The following is a 23220-nucleotide window of genomic DNA, read 5'->3' on the forward strand; positions in this document are numbered from 1 at the left end:
CTGGGGGGTGAGAGGGCACCTTTCCCTGGGCCCCACCTCCTCAGATACAGTCTCAGCTTCCTGAACGTTGTCCAATCTCACCAATGAACCATGGCATCTCACTGATGTTTGTATTTACATTCCCCTCATTTTTAGTGAAGGTGAACATCTTTGCAGTATTGATTGGTCATTAGTAGGGGTTTTTTTTCTTTTTTCCCTCTTGGGCTTGACTTTACTGCCTCTTCTATCATTTGTCTTCTTCTTTCATTGACTGATGTGAACTCTTCAACCATTACACCCATGACCCTTTTTCTGTTACATGTGTGGCAGATATTTTCTCTGGCTCTTTGGCTTGTACTTAAACTTTGCTTATGGTGTCATTCACTAATCAGAAGTGGTTTGGTTCAAGGAGGGAAAGAGAAGGGAAACTGACATTTACACCAACAATATGCATATGTTGTCTCTTACATATATTTCATTAATAGTTACAGCATCTCTATGACATAGGTATTATTATTTCTAATTTTTTTAAAGTAAAAATCTTAGGCATTAAAAGAGGTTACCTGCTCAAGATCACCCAGTGAGTAACTGAAATCTCACCTGGAATTCACATCTATTGGTACAATTCCAAAATCAAGTTTTCCCCCAAAGCACCGTTTCTAGTTTCATTATCTATTTCTGGGCAGATGTTTGAGGGGAATGATTAAATATAGGTTCTTGTAGATTACACTTTTATATAAAAGTGACGGATCTTTACTAAAAATTTAAAAATTAAAAAAAAGAAGTGGCTTGGGTTTCTATTTTGTTTTGGTTTTGTTGGTCAAATCTGTCTATCATTTACTCTATGGTTATTGGATTTTGAGTCTTGCCGAGTAAACCCTTTGTGACCCCAAAGTCACGAAAATATCCCCTTATATTTTCTTATAGCACTTTTTCAAGGTTTAGGTTTTCCATTTTCGGAATGTTATTTCCTCTAGAATTTTCTTGTGTATTTGGTGAAAGGCAGGACTCTTTTTCCCTCCACTGGGGAGGCAACTTCCCAAAGGCATTTACTGGATAGTTCATCATTTTTCTACTCCTCATTACACACTCTCCCAGGCCCCAACTTCTCTATATCCAAGGACAGATGATGTGATGTGGTAGCCTTTAGGCCACATTAATTTGAAAATATTTTGGTCAACAGAAAAGTTATCAAAATATATTTCAAAGTCTTACTCAAAGTCCACCAATGGTTTCCAGTCTTTGTCAACTTCCTTGCAGCCTCAAATCTCTGTCTCCCCCCAGGAAAGGCCACTGCTGGAGGCAGTTGCACTGCCGCTGAGGCTGTGCCCTCCACATGGGAGGGGCTGGGTGACTGCTGGCGTGTCACCAGGAAAGCCCCCATGAAACCACTGTGTCTCCATCGATTTTCCTCCATGGCAGCTTCTCTGCGAAAGGCCTTTGTTCTTTCACTGACATTTGCAAGTTGTTAGGGCTTAAAGTAAGAAAGGGAATATTTCAAGAGGAAAAGCTTTTCTTCCCAAGAATAGTCAAGAAAGTTGGGAGAGATTAGTGAAACAATAGATTCTAGAGGTGACACGGTTTTCATGACTTTTTCAAAAGGAAAGAAAACACTTTATTACCACAAACTGATTTATTTGAGTGGATCAAACCAGCATGCTGCAGCTCACTTCTGTTGTGCAATTGTCCTTTAAGGCATGACCGCCACCTGGCAGAACTTCCTTCTCACAGTGAACAAGAGCAAATTGGCTTTCACTGACTATGCAGATAACTTTGTTTCAAACCTCATGGAAATAGTTGATACAGTTATACTTCTGTTTGTTTTTTATTGCATTTTTTTAATTCCTCAAATGCATGGTCCATGCTGTCCAAGGTCTCCGGGTGTGTATAAGCAACTTTTAATTATAGCATCTTTTTTTATTTTTTCAGACAGGGTCTCACTCTGTCACCCAGGCTGAAGTGCAGTGGCTTGATCTCATCTCACTGCAGCCTCGACCTCCCGGGCTCAGGCGATCCTCCCACCTCAGCCTCCCAAGTAGCTGCTGGGACTACAGGTGTATACCACCACACCCACCTAATTTTTTTTTTTTTTTTTTGTAGAGATAGGGTTTTGCCATTTTGCCCAGGCTGGTCTCGAACTCCTGGGCTCAAGCAATCTGCCCACCTCAGCCTCCCAAAGTGCTGGGATTTACAGGCATGAGCCCTTGTGCCTGGCCTAATTATATCATCTTTTAAAAACTTCTACCACAGGCTGGGTGCAGTGGCTCACGCCAGCACTTTGGGAGGCTGAGGCAGACGGATCATGAGGTCAGGAGTTCAAGACCAGCCTGGCCAACATGGTGAAACCCCATCTCGACTAAAAATACAAAAATTAGCCAGGCGTGGTGGTGTGTGCCTATAGTCCCAGCTACTTGGGAGGCTGAGGCAAGAGAATCGCTTGAACCTGGGAGGTGATGGTTGCAGCAAGCCAAGATCGTGCCATTGCACTCCAGCCTGGGTGACAGAGCAAGATTCCATCTGAAAAAAAAAAAAAATTATACCACCAATCAGGCAATACACATAATTTGAATAAATGGTTCAAAATGAGCACCTGCATTGCAGACCTTTGAGAGACCACAGATTGCTAAACGGCCACATGCACGAATAGCATAAACCCATATTGAGCCAAAAAAAAATTAGAAATGCTAAGTTCCAGATTCTAACATACCCACCCACTGTCTGCAGAACACACACTTTTAAATTGTTTTGTAGTATCGATATGGATCCCTCATTATCCATTGTGACCATGTGACACAATCAGCTGAAATTGGAATTTGGCTCTTCCTGTGTGCAGGTGGCGTGGCCCAACTTTCCATATATAGGAGCTTTCTCTGTTGCACTGAGTCAAGTAGCTCAGAGCTTGGTTCACACCAGAGCTCATGGAGAGACTAGTGTCAGTCCAACTTAAAGACTCAGGAAAATTTACCGCCATGCTGTGGCATGGCGTGGCAACCCCACATGGCCCTGTCTGGGAGACTGAGGGCTGCGAATACACTCCACATGCCTAGTTCACAGCAGAGATACGCCAATCGAAACAAACAACAGTCACCATCTCCTTCAGGTTGCTGCCAGCAATAGCCTCTACCTTCCTAGATTTGCCCTACATTTGTTTGCATAGATTTTCTGGTCACCATATCAGGCAGGCATATATGATGAAATGGCAAACCTTCTCAGCTTACTGAAGCAGCAGCAGTGCATGGAATCCTCATGCTTTGAATCTCTCTCACTTCTGCCGCAGCTCTTTCTTGAGCTCCCTGCTGTTACAGGCTCCTGTGATAACAGTAGCCCCGCCCAGGTAACTCAGGCTGATCTCCTTACCGCCTGTGCCACAGAACGTGAGATAAGCAAGGAAAAGTATTTCCTCCTGCTGAAGGGTTGCTGGGGGCAGAGTGGGGCATCTTTGAGAGCAATTTTAGAAATTCTGCTTACCACAGCTATGAACACAGCTGCATGCCTCCTTGTAGGTGGCCTGTAGTATGTCATGAAGTTCCCAAATTGGCAGTTTTCTTTCCTATAATTTTGGGATAACAACCCTTTTTCAGGATTCAGCACATCATGAGAATGATTGCAAATTCAGGTCAAACATTTGTTTGCAAATATGTGATTGCTGCAGCACAAATCCTCAGCAGGTAGAACATGCTGTGTTGATCCTAATTCCCTCAGACAATGCTCTCTAGTGCCTGCCCTGCCCACTGAAAGGGACCACGTTCCGAAGGTCCCTCCAGGAGTGGCAACTGCCCAGTGGGCTCATTCTCACTTGTTTCATCCGCCCTGCAACAATGCCCAGGGTACCAGTCAGGACTCAGGGAGTAATTGAGGGGTTTAGTGAAGTAGTGAAGTTAAGGGAGATGACAGGTTTGACCTGATGAAGCGACAGCAAAAGGCCATTACCTCCGTGTCTGAGGGGTAAGGGGAGGGGTGCTTACCAGCTCACTGAGACCTCAGGTGGAGGAACATAGCCATCCCTAACCCACTGCCTGGCAGGGAAAAGCCAAGGGATAAACACCTTGGGTGCTCTCTCCTCCCCTCTCCACTGTACCACTGGGGCCTCCCATTGGCTGAGCCCAACCAGAAGCCAGAAGGAAAGGGAGCCTGGCAGATGCAGGCAACAGAGACCAGCTTTCCATCACATGGAGCAGGATGAGCAAGGTGGAAATACAGTGACCTGAGTATCAAAGAGGAAGAGGGCATTGGTCATGACCAACAACCCACGATCCCCCCAGCTTTCTATAGCAGTCACGCTCTCCAGGGCCAAGTGCAGCACTGCTCCATGTCATCTTCCTCCAGAACGGGGTCAACAGAGCATCTCCATTCAAAGCACATCCAGTCTTATGGCCAAGAATAATGAGGCCATCCCCATACCAGCTACAAAAGCATCTGCCTGGAAACGGCTCACATTCACTCTGCACACAGTTCATTGGCCTGGCGTATATAACATAGCTGCTCCAGAGTTTTAAAATGTGGTGATGCATAACTCCCCACTGTGAGAGGTATCATAAGGAGGAAAACCAGAAAATCTGACAAACAGGCATGCAACATTACGTAAAAGGGAAGAGCGGGCGTCATCTTCAAAGCCAGCACCTGTGCATCTCACCACTCCTGCTTCCTGTCTCTCCTGACTCTTCTTGCATCTTGTCCACATGATTAGACTGGGCTCACTTAAGAAAAGACATAAAAATGCATACAAGGCCAGGCACAGTGGCTCACACCTATAATCCCAGCACTTTGGGAGGCCGACGCGGGTGGATCACGAGGTCAAGAGATCGAGAACATCCTGGCCAACATGGTGAAACCCTGCCTCTACTAAAAATACAAAAAGTAGCTGGATGTGGTGGCACGTGCCTATAATCCCTGCTACTCGGGAGGCTGAGGCACAAGAATCACTTGAACCTGGTAAGTGGAGGTTGCAGTGAGCCCAGATCGTGCCACTGCACTCCAGCCTGGTGACAGAGCAAGACTCCGTCTCAAACAACGCCATCTCAAACAAACAAACAAAAAAAAGTACAGCCAAAGGATAGTAACTCAGTAGAGGAAAAATGGTTATTTCAACAAATTGGAGATCCACAAATTATAAGGAAAATGAATGTCAACCTCAACCTCACACTTCATATAAAAGTTACCTTAAAATGGGACAGGCATGATGGCTCATGCCTGTAATCCCAGCACTTTGGGAGGCCAAAGCGGGTGTATCACCTGAGGTCAGGAGTTCGAGACCAGCCTGGCCAACAAGGTGAAACACCATCTTTACTAAAAATATGAAAATTAGCCAGGCATGGTGGCGGGTGCCTGTAATCCCAGTTACTCAGGAGGCTGAGGCAGGAGAATCACTTGGAACCGGAAGGCGGAGGTTGCAGTGAGCTGAGATCGTGCCACTGCACTCCAGCCTGGGCAAGAAGATCGAAACCGCATCTCAAAATAAATAAATAAATAAAGTTACCTCAAAATGGATCTCAGGTTTAAACATAACACTACAAAACTTTTAGGGAAAAAAAAAAAAACAGAGAAAATCTTTAGGAACTAGGTAGCGCTTAGGAAGATTTCTTAGATCTGACACCAAAAGCACAATTCATAAAAGAAAAACAAATCAGTAAATTGGACTTCACCAAAAGTAAAATCTATCGCTCTGCAAAAGACTCTGTTAAGAGGATGAGAAGGCAGACTACAGACTGGGAGACAATATCTGCAGATCGCCCACCTGACAAAGGTCTCCTATCTAGAAGACATAAAGAACTCTCAAAACTCAACGGTAATTTTTGAAAATCTAATTAAAAACTGAGCAAAACACATAAAGAGACATTTCACTGAAGAGGACATATGGATGGCAAGCATATGAAAAGATGCTCCACATCATTAGCTATTAGAGAAATGAACATTAAGAACACAATGAGGCCGGGTGCAGTGGCTCACGCCTGTAATCCAGAACTTTGGGAGGCCAAGGCAGGTGAATCACTTGAGCTCAGGAGTTTGAGACCAGCCTGGGCTACCTGGCAAAACCCCGTCTCTACCAAAAATACAAAAATTAGCTGGGCGTGGTAGCATGCATCTGTAGTTCCAGCCACTCAGGAGGCTAAGGCAGGAGAATCACTTATGCCCAGGAGGTCGAGGCTGTACTGAACCATGTTCATGCCACTGCAGTCCAGCCTTGTGACAAAGTGAGGCTGTCTCAAAAATAAAAAAGAAAAGGAAAAGAACACAATGAGAATCACCACACACCTATTACAATAGCTAAAATTAGAAATAGTGACAATACCAAACACTGGTGAGGATACATAAAAACTGATTCTCTTATACATTGCTAGTGGAAATGTAAAAGGGTAGAGTCACTCAGAAAACCAATCGGCAGCTTCTTCACAAATGAAAGATATACCTGGCTGGCACGGCGGCTCACACTTGTAATCCCAGCACTTTGGGAGGCTGAGGCAGGCGGATCACCTGAGGTCAGGAGTTCGAGACCAGCCTGGCCAACATGGTAAAACCTTGTCTCTAGTAAAAATACAAAATTAGCCAGGCCTGGTGGCATGTGCCTGTAATCCCAGCTATTCGGGAGGCTGAGGCAGGAGAATTGCTTAAACCCGGGAGGCAGAGGTTGCAGTGAGTGGAGATTGCACCACTGCACTCCAACCTGGGCAACAAGAGTGAAACTCTGTTTCAAAAAAAAAAAAAAAAAAAAAGGAAGAAAGATATACCTATCATACCACCAATCCTGAGCATTTGTACCAGAAAAATGAAGATGTATACCCACACAAAAGATTCTACACAATTGTTCATGGCAGCCTTATTTGTGATAGCCAAAAACTGGAAATAACTCAAATGTCCTACGGCAGGTGAATGTTTAGACAAATTGTGATGCCCTTGTACCATGGCCCCCTACTCAGCAGAAAAAAGGACGCTTGATACATGCAACAATTTGGGTGTGTCTCAAGGGCATTAGGCTGAGGGGAAAATGCCAATATCAAAAGTCATATGCTGTATGATTCCATTATATAAAGTCCTTGAAATGACGAAATTAGAGAAACGGAAAAAAGACGAGCATCCAGGTGAGTGATGATGGGGGCCCGGGGTGGGAGGAGAACTGTGAAGGGGTGGCACAGGGGGATTGTCGTGGGGCTGGAGGAGCTCCAGCCTGGCTCTGGTGCTGCTTATCCTAACCTGCCCACATGATAAAGAGAACCGCACACACATCGAACCAGTGTCAGGTCCTGGCTTTGATTCTGCACTATGTTTACAAAGCATGTACCCACTGGGGGAAACTGGGGGAAGCACTGAATCTACCCATACATTTTCACACCTTCCTGTGAACCTATAATTATTTCAAATAGGAAGTTTTTAAAAATCTGAGCAGAATCTAGAAAATGTGAAGAATTTCTAGATTCTGGAAATTCCCTAGGACTCAGCAAAAATATCCCAGTAACAAACCATTTAAAAATGTATTCTTTAAAAGACACACATGAAAAAAATACAAAACAACTAACACTAAATCTAACAAAAGATAAATAAGATTTTTGTGAGGAAAATTATAAAACTTTATTAAAATACCTTTCTAAAGAATTTAAACAGAGAAATAAGCAATCATGCTTGTGGATTAAAATACTAAATATAATACAGATATTACTTCTTCCCCAGTGGATCTATAGATTCAATGCAATTTCATTTGAAACCCAACAAGTTTTTTTGTGAAACTTGATAAACTGATTGAAAAATGCATAGGAGTAGTAAAAAGCAGAGAATAGCCAAGACACTCCTAAAATAAGAATAAGGTGCAAGGAATTGACTGACAGATATCAAAAATCATTGTGAAACTGTAGAAAGTAGGACAATGTGGTACTTATTTAGAAACAGACAAATTGACAAAGAGAACAGAATGGAGGCTAGATATAGACCAGCACACGAATGGAAGTTTTCTGTATGCTTAAGCTGGTATCGCAGATTAGCAAAGAAAAGATGATTATTCAATAAATGGTGGTGGGACATTGATTATACATATGAAAAAAATGAAATTAGATTCTTAGCACACACCATATATGAAAATCAATTCTAGTATATTGAAGACAAAGGAGAAAGGCAAAAACCACAAAATTTAAAAGGCAAAATATGAACACATCAAGACAGTGAGGAATTTCTTAAAATACCACAGCAAAAACATAAAGAGAAAGATTGATGATTTCTACTAAACTAAAATGTTTAAGTTCTGTTCTAAAAAGACCTTATAATGGGAATGAAAAAAAAATTCTCTGGGAGAAAATATTTGCCACACTTGTAACTGACAAAGGGTTATTGTCTATAACATATATATAAAGAACTGTATCAGTAAACAACTCTGAGATGAAATGGAGAAAGGCTTGAAAACACTTCACAGAGAGAAATAAAAAACGGCTGTAAGTACATGAAAACACACAAGCTCATTAGCATCCACAACAAGAAACCATTTCATACCCAGCAGACTGGCAAAGATTTTAACGTTGACAATACCAGCGCTTGGGAAGGATGTGGAACTCTGTGCACATGCCCAGTGGAAAGTAATTGTTAAAACCCATTTGGAAAAAAAAAAAAAAAAACCCATTTGGAAACCAACTGAGCAGAGTCTAGAAAATGTGAAGAAGGCATGTGCTCTATGACCCTCAACTCAACCCCTGGGGAAATAAGGGCCTTGGAGACCTGCTGTGTCTGTGCAGGAAGAGCTGGAAGAGAGTGGGCACACTGGCTCTTTCTGTAGTAGCAGAAAGCCAGACGCCAATCCAATGTCCATAACAAAAGGATGATATACTCCTTCAACTAAAATCCAGATGGCAGGGAAAGTAGATAAATCACAGTTACACAAAAAACATGGATAAATCTCAGAGACACACAGAACTGAATGAAACTAGAAATCACAGAATAATATATAAAGTATGATTCTGTTTATTTTAAACTCAAAAATCAGAAAAACCAAACTAGCTGTTGTTTAAAATAACAAACGTGTGGAAGAACTGTGAAGAAAATCAAGGGAGGGATAAACACAAAATTTAAGATACAGTACTTGGAGGGGACAGAAGAAAGGGATGGCTCCGGAGGGACCCAGAGACCTCAAACAGGATGGTGGCCTTTTACTTAAACTGGAAATTGAGTCTACGGGCATTACACACATAGTTAAGTACATGTTATGCATATTTTCAAAATTACAAAAATAAAAGGAAACCGAGAGGCTCCGTGGGAAGCACTTAATTCTCACTGAAACTGATGGAGGGGAAGGAGGGTGCCACCTCCCTGCCATTCCCAAGGCCCGCGCTCAGGCAGCTGCTTCCGACCCCCGGGGACGCCCGCCCCGTGGACCAAACACACACTATCATTTCCTAAGTGTGGGAGCACGAGAGTAAAGGAGCACGGCTGGGCCTCTCATCACTAGGAGAGGCGGGCAGGGAGGGAGCAGTAGGGAGAAGCGGGACGACCCCTGGCCGCCACTCTCCACCACGGTCCGCATTCTGCCCTTGGCCTCAGCCCAGCCCAGCGTGCTTTCCTCTGCTAGCCAGCCAGGTCTCACTGTGTGTTGGGGTAAGGGGGCGAAGCAAGGCTATTCTGAATCTCCACTCCACAGCCTCTCTCTCTCTCCTCCCAAACGCTCCTCCTTCAGGCCACATCCTGAGGCAGCTGCTGACGCCCTCATATTCAGCATCCACCGTAAGCTTTTTCATTTGCTCCCAGTGAACATTTTCAGGGATGTCAAGGAGGAAGAGGAAAGGGGGTGCTATCGGGAAGGGCTGGTAATGACGAGGCCAGGGATGGTGAAGAGACCCTGCAATTAGTTTCTGACCTCCATCTCACCTCAAGCCCAAGTCCTGCCATTTCAACTCAGGGGACTTGTTTCTGGCCACTCCTGGGGCCGCCTCCTCCACTGTGGGCGCTCAGCTACCCGGTGTCCTGCCAGTCCGCTCCCCAAACCAGGATCACTGCGCGGAGGTCACCTGGAATCACCCGTAGCTGTGGATCCTAGACACCCTGTGACTCATTAATGTCCCTGGTGCCAGGAAGCTACAGCAGGAAAATTCGCTACAGCAGGAAAATTCGCTACAGCAGGAAAATTCGCTACAGCAGGAAAATTTCTGTTATCTCAGAGAAGCTCACCTGAAGAGGCAGTCCTCGCCAGATCTCCGCTTATCGCCTCTGTGTGAGCACAAGAATTATGGTGTCTTGTCAAGCAGCATTTTCCCGCCGAATTAAGGGAAACGGTCCATTTGCCCTCTGACATTTTGGAAAAATAACCACTGGGCGCCTTTCTGGTGTGGTGGAAAATCACAGCATAGGCGCTTCTAAAGCACAGGCTATAAAACATTCTTCACGTCTTGTTCAAATCTTCAAAGCTCCCCAATTGAAGCTCTCAGCTTGACAGAGTCCAGCGAACTCCTACGCCTTGAGCTCTCTGTGCCTTTCGGGCCTGGGCGGCTGCTGCTTCCTTGCAAATGTAGCTGGGTCTCCAAGGAGCCAATCAGACTTCAGATGCCCACAGGCGCTTCCTCTTTCTTCTCTACCTCTCCCTAAAAAGAAAAAAACAATCATGTTGGCAAAAGGGAAATGGAACAAGGCAAATCCAGTTTATACAAATGCATCAGAGAGGTTTAGTGCTTTTCTCCTAAAAAATTTTCACCCATAGGCAGGGCGGGGTGGCTCACGCCTGTAATCCCAGCACTTTGGGAGGCCGAGGCGGGTGAATCACAAGGTCAAGCGACTGAGAGCATCCTGGCCAACATGGTGAAACCCCGTCTCTACTGAAAATACAAAAATTAGCTAGGCGTGGTGGCATGCACCTGTAGTCCCAGCTACTCGGGAGGCTGAGGCAGGAGAATCGCTTGAACCCAGGAGGTGGAGGTTGCAGTGAGCCGAGATCACGCCATTGCACTCCAGCCTGGCAATAGAGCGAGACTCCATCTCAAATATGTATATATATATTCACCCATAAATCTGTAAAAGGAAAGGCTTGTAACAAACAGCTGCATCTGTTTCTACCCCGTGTCCTCAAAGCTGATACCACACAAGAAACCAAGGAGGCTTCCAAAGACTTGAGACGGAAGTCTTCAGTGTTCAAACATCCATTATGTTTTTGAGCCACTTTTTTCATTATTTAGGTCAATAAGGTCCAGTAACCAAAAGAAGGCAGGATGGAGGGGTCAACAGCCAGAAAGGAGCTGTGATCTATGAGTGTTTATAACACCCTGGCCAAAGCAAGGACATCCAACTAAACTTAGACAACATCATAGTGATTAAACAGTCCCAAAAATGATCAGAAATGTGTGGCACTTAGGCCAGGCATGGTGGATCATGCCTGTAATCCCAGCACTTTGGGAGGCTGAGGTGGGTGGATGACCTGAGGTCAGGAGTTAGGGACCAGCCTGACCAACATGGTGAAATCCCATCTCTACTAAAACTACAAAAAAATTAGCAGGTCATGGTGGTGAACACCTGTAATCCCAGCTAGTCAGGGGGCTGAGGCAGGAGAGTCGCCTAAACATGGGAGGCAGAGGCTGCAGTGAGCCGAGATTGCGCCACTGCACTCTAGCCTGGGCGACAGAGCAAGATTCCATCTCCGAAAAAAAGAAAGCGAGAGAGAGAGAAGAAAGAGAGAGAGAGAGAGAAGGAAGGAAGGAAGGAAGGAAGGAAGGAAGGAAGGAAAGAAAGGAAAGAAAGAGAAAGAAAAAGAGAAGAAAGAAAGAAAGAAAGAAAGAAAGAAAGAAAGAAAGAAAGAAAGAAAGAAAGAAAGAAAGAAAGAAAGAAAGGAAAGAAAGAAAGAAAGAAAGAAAGAAAGGAGGGAAGGAAGGAAGGAAGGAAGGAAGAAAGGAAGGATGTGGCAGTGTGGCATTTAGGGAAAATACATCAATCAAGATGATCACTTCTATAAAAAGGCAAATCTTGGGCCGGGCGCGGTGGCTCGAGCCTGTAATCCCAGCACTTTGGGAGGCCGAGGAAGGCGGATCACGAGGTCAGGAGATCGAGACCATCCTGGCTAACACGGTGAAACCCCGTCTCTACTAAAAATACAAAAAATTAGCCGGGCGTGTTGGCGGGCGCCTGTAGTCCCAGCTACTCGGGAGACTGAGGCATGCAGTGAGCCGAGATCGCGCCACTGCACTCCAGCCTGGGGGACAGAGCAAGACTCCGTCTCAAAAAAAAAAAAAAAAAAAAGGCAAATTTTGGTAACCAGAAATATAAGAGGATCCTTCCAAGAAGGAGCCAGTGAAGCAATGAGATTGAGGTGGAAACGGATAGACGAGCGGGGAAAAGGTGTGCACCACGCAAGCCACTGGGAACACTGGAGTTTAATTCTATCGGCAACCAAATAAGCACACTTCGCAACTCCTTCCTTTAAGGAACTTACTCTACAATTGCAATTCTAATACCCAGAAGAAGTGAAAACAGGCACTGAGAGAAAGACTTGTGCACACATGTTTACAGCAGCATTATTCACAACAGCCAAAAGGTGGAAATGGCCCGAATGTTAGTCAGCGGATGACTGGATAAACACAATGTGTGGATGCATCACGCATGCGGGGGTGCAGGACAGAGCTGGCAGTGGGGCGGGGGCCACTGAGGATGGGACCTGATAGCTGGGTCCTAGGCCAGGAGAGCGCTGCAGGCATTCCAGGAGAAATACCTGCACACAAAGACCTCATTGCGAATTACTATTATGTCTAAGTACAATAAATAGCTTAAGCAGGTGAAGATTAAATTAATACAAGATAGGGCTGGAAAGGTATTTGCAGGAGACAGTGGGAAATACCCAAGTTTGTAAAATGGTAATAAAAGGTTTTGACATATTTTGGCTTCAGATAAAAGACATAAATGCCCTCTCAGGGGAAAAAAAAACATATCCTTGTCAGTAATTATGTCACATGATTTACTCTATCCCCCTGGCCTTGCAGCTCACCCAACAGAACAGCCCAGGCCCTTCCTCTCCTCAGCTCCTGCAGAGGAGCACAGAGTGGTGAATGTCCACCAAGCACCTTCCCACAGACTCAGCCTGGAGTTTGTTTCAGACCCTGTCTAGGTTGTCCACAGAGAAGGCATGTGTCCTCTTCCACTATTTCCTCCTAATGGTTGTTAGGGCAAAAAGCAAATATTCCAGATTGCCATACTCATGAAAGCTACTAAACTATACAAGGGGGCTGGGCACAGTGGCTCACACCTATAATCCTAGCACTTTGGGAGGCCGAGGCCAGTGGATCATCTGAGGTCAGGAGTTTGAGACCAGCCTGGCCAACGTGGCGAAACCACATCTCTACTAAAAATACAAAAAAAAATATTAGCCAGGCATGGTGGCACGCACCCATAGTCCCAGCTACTCGGGAGGCTGAGGCAGGAGAATCGCTTGAACCCAGAGGCAGAGGTTGCAGTGAGCCAAGATCACATCACTGCACTGGGCGACAGACCAAGACTCCACCTCAAAAAATCATAAATAAATAAACCATACAAGGGGAGATTCTGAACTTACCAGAAACATTTCTTATTTTCCAAAGAATGAATATCATTCAAATGTATAAAACAAAGAAATGACGAGCCAAGTGGAGAACATAATCAGAACAGAAGTGCATTTCAAAGCCAGCAGAAGTCAGATTTCTAGCATGGATGCGGTGGGGCCACGTCAGTGCTCATGAACTCTGGGGACCACATACACCTGGGGCCATGCTCCATCTCTCTCCCTGCAGATGTCAGCACCTTGCCAAGAGACAGGCACTAGGAGAGGAGGTTGTGCTCTGGACCCGAAACATGGATGAAGGAAGAAAGTAACAAAATGCAGAATGGGCCCAAGCTGCTGGCATGGCTCATGCCTCAGGCCTCCCAGTCCAGCACCTGTGCCCCCCCACATCCCACTTTGATTCTAGAATGGACCCTCAACTCTCAGCAGGGCCCGGGCGGGAAGCAGTCAGCCAGCAGCACAGCTCTTTGCATGACTGATTCACCCTTATCAATCATGTGCTCTTCCCTAACCAAGGAAATAAGGTTCTGTGCCTACCAGAAACATATGGCTTCCCGAATCCGGCCTATTTTCCTTCAAGACTGTCTTCAGAAACACATGAATATGCTTCCTCTGCGCTTTATTAATGCCCATATTGAGAGAAATAGCAACCACCTGCCAGAGATGCTAAATGGGTGAGCAGAGGAAAGTCTACCATGCACACGTGTGTGAGTGATAAGTTCTCCACCAGAGAATAGGTTTTGAGGAGAACAGGGGAGAGATACAACCCCAGCTCCATCCAGATGTATCTATGCCCACATGGAATAGGCTTCCTTTCGCAGAGCACAGGGGCCTTTCTTCCTTTATGAGAACAGGCACTCCCTTCTGTTGATCACTAGGAAATGAGGGGAGAAAAGATATTTGATAAAAGGGCAGGGATCTCTCTCCCTTCCAACCAATTCCAGATGGAGGCTGAACAGGAGGTAGCACCCTTTCTCTCTGGCCCTGGTCATCTCACAGCCCTACCCCACACCACCTGACTCAAACCTTGTCCTGTGGGTGCCCAGACCAGGTTGTTCTCCATCAGCCCTGGATTCCAGCAAAGTTCAGAGAACAAAAGGGACACCTGCACACAGAGGAGGAGGAGCCCCTGGCTACTCATGGGAGCGCAGACCTCAGTGGGCAAACCCTCCCTTCTGAGGGCCACCTCGGCACAGAGGCCTCAGCCTGAGTCTCCGCCAACCAGCGAGAAGCGGGCAGGGTCGGGGGCATACAGAAGCATAGCTGCCCTGCAGGGAAGAGCCAGACTGTGTCTACTGCCGGGGGTGGATGGTACCAGCTCCACGCACAAAGAATGAAATGCACACAGAGCTCATCTGACACAGTGCATGTGCTCCTCAAGTTGGCCCTGGTCAGGCACCAGGGACACTGAAAGTGAGCGCCGCACAGCCCTCCTGCTCAGCATGGCAGCCGGGCCAGCACCACAGGGGGTGCCTGAGCCCAAAGCCCATCAGCAGGGTGACCATGGCGAACAGCAACCCACTTTGTCTTTCAAAATAGCTAGAACAGTCCCAGTGTTTCCAGTGTAAAGAAATGACAAGCATTTGGTTTGGGCATGGCAGCTCACGCCCGTAATCCCAGCACTTCGGGAGGCCAAGATGGGCGTATCACCTGAGGTCAGGAGTCCGAGACTAGCCTAGCCAACATGGTGAAACCCCGCCTCTATTAAAAACACAAAAATTGGTGGGGCATGGTGGTGCATGCCTGTGGTCCCAGCTCTTCAGAAGGCTAAGGCAGGAGAATCGCTTGAACCCAGGAGGCAGAGGTTGCAGTAAGCCGAAATAGCACCACTGCACTCCAGCCTGGGTGACAGAGCAAGACCCTGTCTCAAAAAAAAAAAAAAATTTAAAAACAACAAAAGCTGTCATGAACATGAACCAAGGTTAAATCCAACAGCTACTCTTTAGTGAAAACAGCATGATAAACTTTATCTGTTGACTTCAACAAAGCAGAGAAGCAGTCCCTAATTTCATTTGAGTTAGAACATCTTCTGGACTCTACCTTTTCAGGAAGCACATTGAAGCTTTGTTAAAAGAAAAAAAAAAAAAATTGAAATGAGAGAATCCGAATGCTAAAATCAGCCAATTGCTTAAACCAACAAAATAAACTCAATCTACTTCTAAGCACCTGGTTTTGTTTCAACTCATTCGTTAAGAGAACTGAAGGTGCCCAGCGCCAGGCAGGGCAGTGAATTCCTCTAGTAACCTTAGACTCAATAGAGCAAAACTGAAAACAACAAATTATTCTCCTCAAGCTTTCTATATGCATTTATTTAATGTAAACATGCTTGATGAATGCCACAAAACAGGTAAGGCCTGGTGTTCCTGGAGTCTGATAGTCACTTCTGGTGACCGGGGCAGCTGGATCTTGGACTCAGAGGGGCCCTGGACCCTAAGCTTGTTCATGGCACCTCTGTCTTGTTGTGTCTCTGGAGCCGTTCGGTAAAACAAGCATTTGAACGTCCAGACTCATGCGGTGCCTTTCACCAGGGAGTGTTAGAACCCTTTGCAAGTCTAAGCTCGCTCATCTGCAGCACATGGTATATTCAGCTGGGGAGGGCTCAGCCCGCTTCTGCCGGAAGGGCAGGACTGAGTGTGTCTCCAGAAGCCCCCACCTCAGACCAGATGCCCAGACCCCAAATAAATCACCCAAGTAATCTAAGCTAACGAGTGTCCTGGGGGTTGGCTCCATTATCCAAATAGCAGCCTAAATCTCCCCCTCTCCACGAATCTGAATGGCTTAAGAAGAGAAGGGGCCTCAGCTCTCCACAATTCCATCCAGCAAAAACTGGACCTCAGGCTCGTGGATTCACAGTCGGAGCCCCCTCAGCTACCATGCCAGGCAGCAGAAGCCGTGGCAGGCCACCAAGCCTGCCACCAGCAATGGACCAAAGGGATGAATTTGTCAGACAAGGGAAAATATTTCAAAGGAATATTCACTGCAACAAGAAACAGATGCCTCAAAATCTAGGTAAACACTCAAAGCATCTTCCAAAGCCCTCTGGTTTGGATTGGACTTGGTCAAGGAGGGGCCCAGATCACAAGAACCCACTTCCTGGGGACTAAAATTTGGCATTTATAGATGCACCAAGACTCCTCTAACACGCCTACTGATTGTTGCACAGTCGAGATCTAGGGCAGACCACTGTGGCTAAAATGGGACTGCCAGGGGTCTGCAGGCACTTCCCAGCAGCGCCTGTGGCTGTAGGGGCCAAACCCACAGACCGGAAACTCTCAGGACACTCTGGGTCTGGAACGCACTTGCTCTTTGAGAATTCGACTTTTTAATATCTTACTCTTCTAAAAAAGCTGTCTCTCTTCTAGACTCCTGGGGTTCACAGTGAACATCTGTGTGATCATAATGCGTCAGTAGATGGAAAATCAGATTATGGGATGCAGAGGTCTTAGAGATGAGTGGCAACAGAATGGAAGGAGTATTTATGGAAGCAAAGATTTTGCTCAAGACAGATGCAGCTGAGCAGGCCTTGGGAGCAGAGAGGTCACAGCAGGGGCACATAGCTTCATTTAATGACAAAAGAGACCACCTTAAGAAAAACATAACCTTTGTATCGCAGAAGACATTTCACTACAGAGAACGAGTAATGTAAAACATGCTATCTGCCCATCACAGAAACGTTCTTTCCTCATCTAAGACCTGAGAGCATTGTTTGTGGTCTCTAAAACGCTTCTGATCAAGTCAAGGCCCCCCAGTGAATAAACAGGATCTAGGCACCTACTTGGTTGCTGCTGCCTGCCTCTGACATGTGAACGAGACTTTCTGTGAACAGGACTTTTTCGCCTTCAACAGCCTCAGTGATCTCCACCTGAAAATTCAATGCTTAACTTCAGAAGAAGATTCACCTTTATTCCATTCCACTTATGCTGCAGCTGGGAGCCTCCACCCTGGCCCAGGGCCTAGGGGGAGAAAGGGGCTCCCAAAGGGCTGGTGGCTCCGGCCAGGTTCCCAAGAAATGACAGCAAACAGCCAAATCACAGCCTGGACTCACTTTTCAAAGGACTCACCACCTTCTCTGCTTCTGCCCAGGTTGGGGGGAACGCGGGAGCTGTTCTACAGAGTCTGTCTCTGCCACCCCTTTCTTCAGGTGGAAGAAAGCCCCCCACTCCCGTTTGCTGTGAAACACTGATTTGAATACCCCAATTCCTTCTCTAGGCCAGTGCAGGCAAACGGAGCAAACCAGGCTGAATCCCCCCTCCCGGGCAACAGGGTTCTAGTTTCCTGTCATGGTGTCAGGTCTACTGTCATGAAGAAAAGCTATCACTTTCAAGAATAAAACATTCTTAAAAACCACTCATCTGATACAAAAGATTCTCTGCTCTTCCCCTTCCCACACATACTTAGCCACTGGGAATGGAAACATTTTAGTAAAAGCCTTTGGGAAAATCTGGATGTTTGCAGAGGATGAAGAACTCTAAAATTTCTGAGTTTGTCAGACACAATAACATCTTTCAAAGGAGCACTCACTACAACAGAAAACAATACCTGTCACCCAGCACGTAAAAGAAATCCATGAAATCAAAAAGGTAGCGTTGATTGAGTCCCACTGAATCACACAATGTTACTATTTTCATGGTAATTTGGAAAATAATAAGTTTGATTTTTGAAAGCACATATAAAGTACTTTAAAACCATATCAGCCGGGCGCGGTGGCTCACGCTTGTAATCCCAGCACTTTGGGAGGCCGAGGCGGGTGGATCACGAGGTCAGGAGATCGAGACCACGGTGAAACCCCGTCTCTACTAAAAATATATAAAAAAATTAGCCGGGCGTGGTGGCGGGCGCCTGTAGTCCCAGCTACTCGGAGAGGCTGAGGCAGGAGAACGGCGTGAACCCGGGAGGCGGAGCTTGCAGTGAGCCGAGATTGCGCCACCGCACTCCAGCCTGGGCGACAGAGCGAGACTCCGTCTCAAAAAAAAAAAAAAAACAAAAACAAAAACTATATCATGAATATCAAAAATGAATCTGTAAGTTAATGCAATGTCATACGAGACTTGAAAACATGTTTAAATACATAGTTCAAAATTATATCTACTCTACTGATTACAATTGCAATACAACACAACCTCATATTAAAAAACAAATAGGGCCTGGCACAGTAGCTCACACCTTAATCCCAGCACTTTGGGAGGCCAAGGCAGGCAGATCTTGTGCCTAGGAGAACAGCCTGGGCAATATCGTGAAACCCGGTCTCTACCAAAAAATACAAAAATTAGCCAGGTGCAGTGGTGCACTCCCGTAGTCCCAGCTACTTGGGAGGCTGAGGTGGGAAGATTGCTTGAGCCTGAGAGGTCAAGGTGGCAGTGAACTGTGTTTGTGCCACTGCACTCCAGCATGGGTGACAGAGCAAGACCCTGTCTCAAAAAAAAAGAAAAAAATGAAAGAAAAGAAAAAGCTGCAGGTTCCCCATGCAATGAAAGTGACATTCTTGTGTTTAGATATATTTTTGCTACTTATTAAATACAAATGTTACAGGTGATGTGGAGAAGGTGGGGGGGATGATTCTCCCCAGGGCACACCCAGGAGAGGAGCCTGTATGGCCCTGCCTCCAGGAGAAATCGCTCCAGCAACCAGTTCATCCTGCAGCTGCAGGACAGTGATGCGAACCCTCTCATAACACAGAACCAAAAGTAAAATCCATGTGCTGTACAAATTCATCCCTACCTGACACAGCCAAGAAAAAGCACTTAATTTTAAAATTGAGGAAAAAAATCTCTCAAGCCATTAGTATTGTTAGTATTGCCCTAATAAAATCATTCCAACATTAACGAAAGTAACTTGTAGTACACTTACTATCCCACCACCTTAAAAAATCACTTTTATCTTCCACATTTTCAAAACATTTCAACCTTATAACTCCATAAGCTGCACACAGAAAAAAAAATCACTTCCAGCTTTGATAAAACTCAGTTGAGGGAAAACAATCCCCCCCCAGATATTTATAAGAACTAGGAAAATGACTGATCAAAACAAGGCATGCTTCCTACACAGAGTATTTTGAAACCCGACACACCTACATTTCTTTCTCTCAGTTCCAAACATGCCCAGGAAAAGTTGCACAAATATCCTGGGTATAAGGAACAGTTGTGTAAAGCACCTGACACTGACCCAAATTATAATTGACTTTCAGTCAATTCCATCACTAAAGTAGGGCTGGCCCGTGGAGCAACTGCAAAACTTAGAGGCTTCTCTACGGCTTCTGCACCCTCTTTATCATAATCTCATTTAGTTCTTACAGCAAATGAAACTGTTTCCAAACAAAACAGTCACCCATGGATGGGGAATCGAGCTCAGAACTTATTCAACTTAATCTTAAAAGTGTAATTCCGGAAATTCATCAGGATTTGCAAAGCAACACGGACTTGCTATGTGCATGCTCCTCCTAGTGACTAAACTAGGGAAATAAAAAAGATTTTCCAAAGTTGCATCCGCTCCATGTCTAACGCTCGATCCTGGGAAGCATGGGCTCCCCTAGTCCTGCGCGGAGACCACCCACCAGGCAGTCTCGCCTGCGCGTTCTCCACGTTGTGTAGTGAACTCTGTCCTGCCATGGGTCTTCAGCTTATAAAAACCTCCTGAGAGAAAGGCCTGTTCTGTTCTTGGTTTAGCAGATGACATTTCAGAAGGCCAGTGCTCATGTCCAGCACTTTACAAATAACAACTCACGCAGACCTCAGCACGTTCACCTTCAATGTCCAGCTTCTGAAAGGGTCTTGGCATCTACAGGCACTGCTATTTCTGTGTCAAATATCACCTTGTTTCACCTTATTTTGAAGCCAGATTTCTTGTGACTCCCACTAAAAATGTAAAAAAAGAGATCAATATGGTGTTTATGAGTTCTAAAAAAATACGCTAATATTTTTATTCAAATACACAGCATCTGGGGAGACTTGAGGGCTCCCCAGGCAACATCAGCACTGTGCAGGCGGGGAGGGGCTAGGGCTGGAGGCCAGGCCTCCAGGGAAGAGCTCCAGCAGCCAGTTCATCTTACAGCTGCATGGCGTTGACAGGGACCCTTTCACAAAGCAGTCAAAAATAAAATCCAAGTGCTGTACAAATTCATCTTAAGCTCAAAATGCTGCAGAGAACCATTTTGTCACAGCATAAGGAAAAGTCACTTGTGAGTTTCCTGAGCCCTCTGGTGTTCCAGAGCCCTGTTCTGTTTATACCATCCTAGGGATCCTAGCCTTCAAGGAGATGAAACCCCACGCCAGACAGAAGGGTGTAAGGCACAGGCGGGCCAACGTCTGAAATGCAAGAAGAGGCGCTTGTCTGAGCATCTCTCGCTCCCCATGCCCCAGCACCTCTCCCTCCTCCATGCACTGACCCTGCAGTCCTCCAGGGCCCTTTCTCGCCCCTCAATGCTGCAGCCAGTGGGACAGTGCCAAATGTGTGTCCATACATATCCCTCCTCAGCTCAAGACCCTGAAGTGGCTGCCCATGTCTTTCAGGGGGAAAAGAGTGTCCTCACTGACTGGTCCATGGGCTCTGACCCCTCTCACCACCCTGGCTGCTCCCCCTCCTCCTGGGCCTCCCTTCTCACCTCCACCAAGGCTGGCCTGGCCTCCTATTAGAAGGTGAAACCTGGAGCTGGGCGCAGTGGCTCACACCTGTAATCCCAGCACTTCAGGAGGCCGAAGTGGGAGGATCATTTGAGGCCAAGGAGTTTGAGACCAGCCTGGGCAACACAGTGAGACCTTGTCTCCAAAAAAGAACTTTTTTAAAAAAATTAGCCAGGCACAGTGGCATGGCTGTAATCCCAGCAAGTCAGGAGGCGGAAGTGGGAGGATCACCTGAGTCCAGGATTTCGAGGCTGCAGTGAGTCGCGATTGCGCCACAGCACTCCAGCCTGAGTGAAAGTGAGACCCCCATCTCAAAAAAAAAAAAGGAAGAAAAGAAGTGAGGCCTCCCACCCCACCCCCACATCCTCGTGGTCGTTCGCTGGCTGAGCACTTAACAAGATGTTCTAGGTACTTGTTTACTGAGCTATTTCAAGCATAAAGAACATGGATAATAAGAAATATTATTTTGTCACATTTTCTTCTCCTTTTTTGAAACAAGGTCTGTCACCCAGGCTGGAGTGCAGTGGCATGATCTTGGCTCTCTGCAGCCTCAGCCTCCCGGGCTCAAGTGTTCCTCCCCCCTCAGCCTCCTGAGTAGCTGGGACTACAGGTGCTCATCACCACACCCAACTCATTTTGTACTTTTCATAGAAACAGAGTTTTGCCATGTTGCCCAGGCTGGTCTCAACCTCCTGGGCTCAAGCAATCCACCCACCTCAGCCTCCCAAAATGCTGGGATTACAGGCGTAAGCCACAGCACCCTGCCTTTACTTCCTTTTCTAATGAACGTAACTTCATGGATCAGGTTGAAGCCCATGCGCCACCCTTCCTCCCCAGAGGAAAGCATTTCCATCATCCCCATGTGTACTCAGACACTCTCACTACCATGCGCATAGAGGCTCCCTGTGTGTCTTCACACTGTCTTCCCTCTGTCGGGTCTGCATCCAGATTTCCTCATTTCATAAGGACACCAGTCCATATTGGATTAGGGCCCACCCTAATGACCTCATCTTAACTTGGCTTTTTCTGTAAAGACCCTATTCCCCAATAAGGTCCCATTCTGATATACTGGGAGTTAGGACTTCAGGTGATCTTCTTGGAGGGACACAAATCAACCCAGAAGAGTCTGCTACATTTTTTCTCTCAAAGTTTTAGAGTTTTGCTTTTCACATGTAGGCCTGCATTTATCTGGAACTGGTTTTTGAGTATGACGGGGAATCTCATTCATTTCCTGTCTGCATAACCTCTCCTCCTGGCGCCTCATATGGAAGAGTCCGTTCTTCCCCAGGAGTTCCCAAAGATCCCTCTGCCTTGGATCTAGTTTCCATATACATGTGAGTCTATCTCTGGGCTTTTTCTCCTCTGCTTAATTGAGCTATTTCCTATTTCTGTCTCTTAATTACATAATTGTATAAAGGGACTTGCTATCTGGTAGGAATAGCACTCTCTCTTGATACTTCCTCTCCGGATTGGGTTTTTACTGTTTACAGCTGTTAGAGTCTCCAAGAGAATCTTGGGATCAACATCTCAGGCTTTAACAAAAGTCGGTTGATATTTGATTGGTATTGTACTAATTAATCAGGGAGAAGTGACATTTCTTTTATTAATACTTCCCAACAGTGCACACAATCTCACTTCCTACTCGCTCATACATTCGATGAAGTCTTACTGTTTAGTCCAGACATAGCTGCACAAGTTCGTTTCATTTGTTATAACCTACAAGTTGTTAAGTTCTGTTTCTCTGGAGAACCCAGATTAATACAATGCCAAACAGTTTTTTTTAACTACTTCAAATTACCCCGTGACGACCTCCCTTCCCCTCCTCATATTAATAATGACAAGAAAATTCTGGGGTCAAACAAGGTGTTGGAGGTAAGGGCTGTGAAAGCTCCTAACATCAAAAGCCAATGCTGGCCTGTAACCCCAGCACTTTGGGAGGCCAAGTGGGGAAGATCACTTGAGCCCAGGAGTTCAAGACCAGCCTGGCCAACATGGTGAAACCCTGTCTCTACAAAAATGAGAAAAATTAGCCAGGCATGATGTCGCGCTCCTGTAGTCCCAGCTACTCAGGAGGCTGATGCAGGAGGATGGCTTGACCCTGGAAGGTCAAGGCTGCAGTGAGCTGTGCTTGCACCACTGCATTCC

The sequence above is a fragment of the Hylobates moloch genome, unplaced genomic scaffold, assembly GCF_009828535.3.
Source record: "Hylobates moloch isolate HMO894 unplaced genomic scaffold, HMol_V3 SCAFFOLD_9, whole genome shotgun sequence".
In the NCBI taxonomy this organism is placed as follows: Eukaryota; Metazoa; Chordata; class Mammalia; order Primates; family Hylobatidae; genus Hylobates; species Hylobates moloch.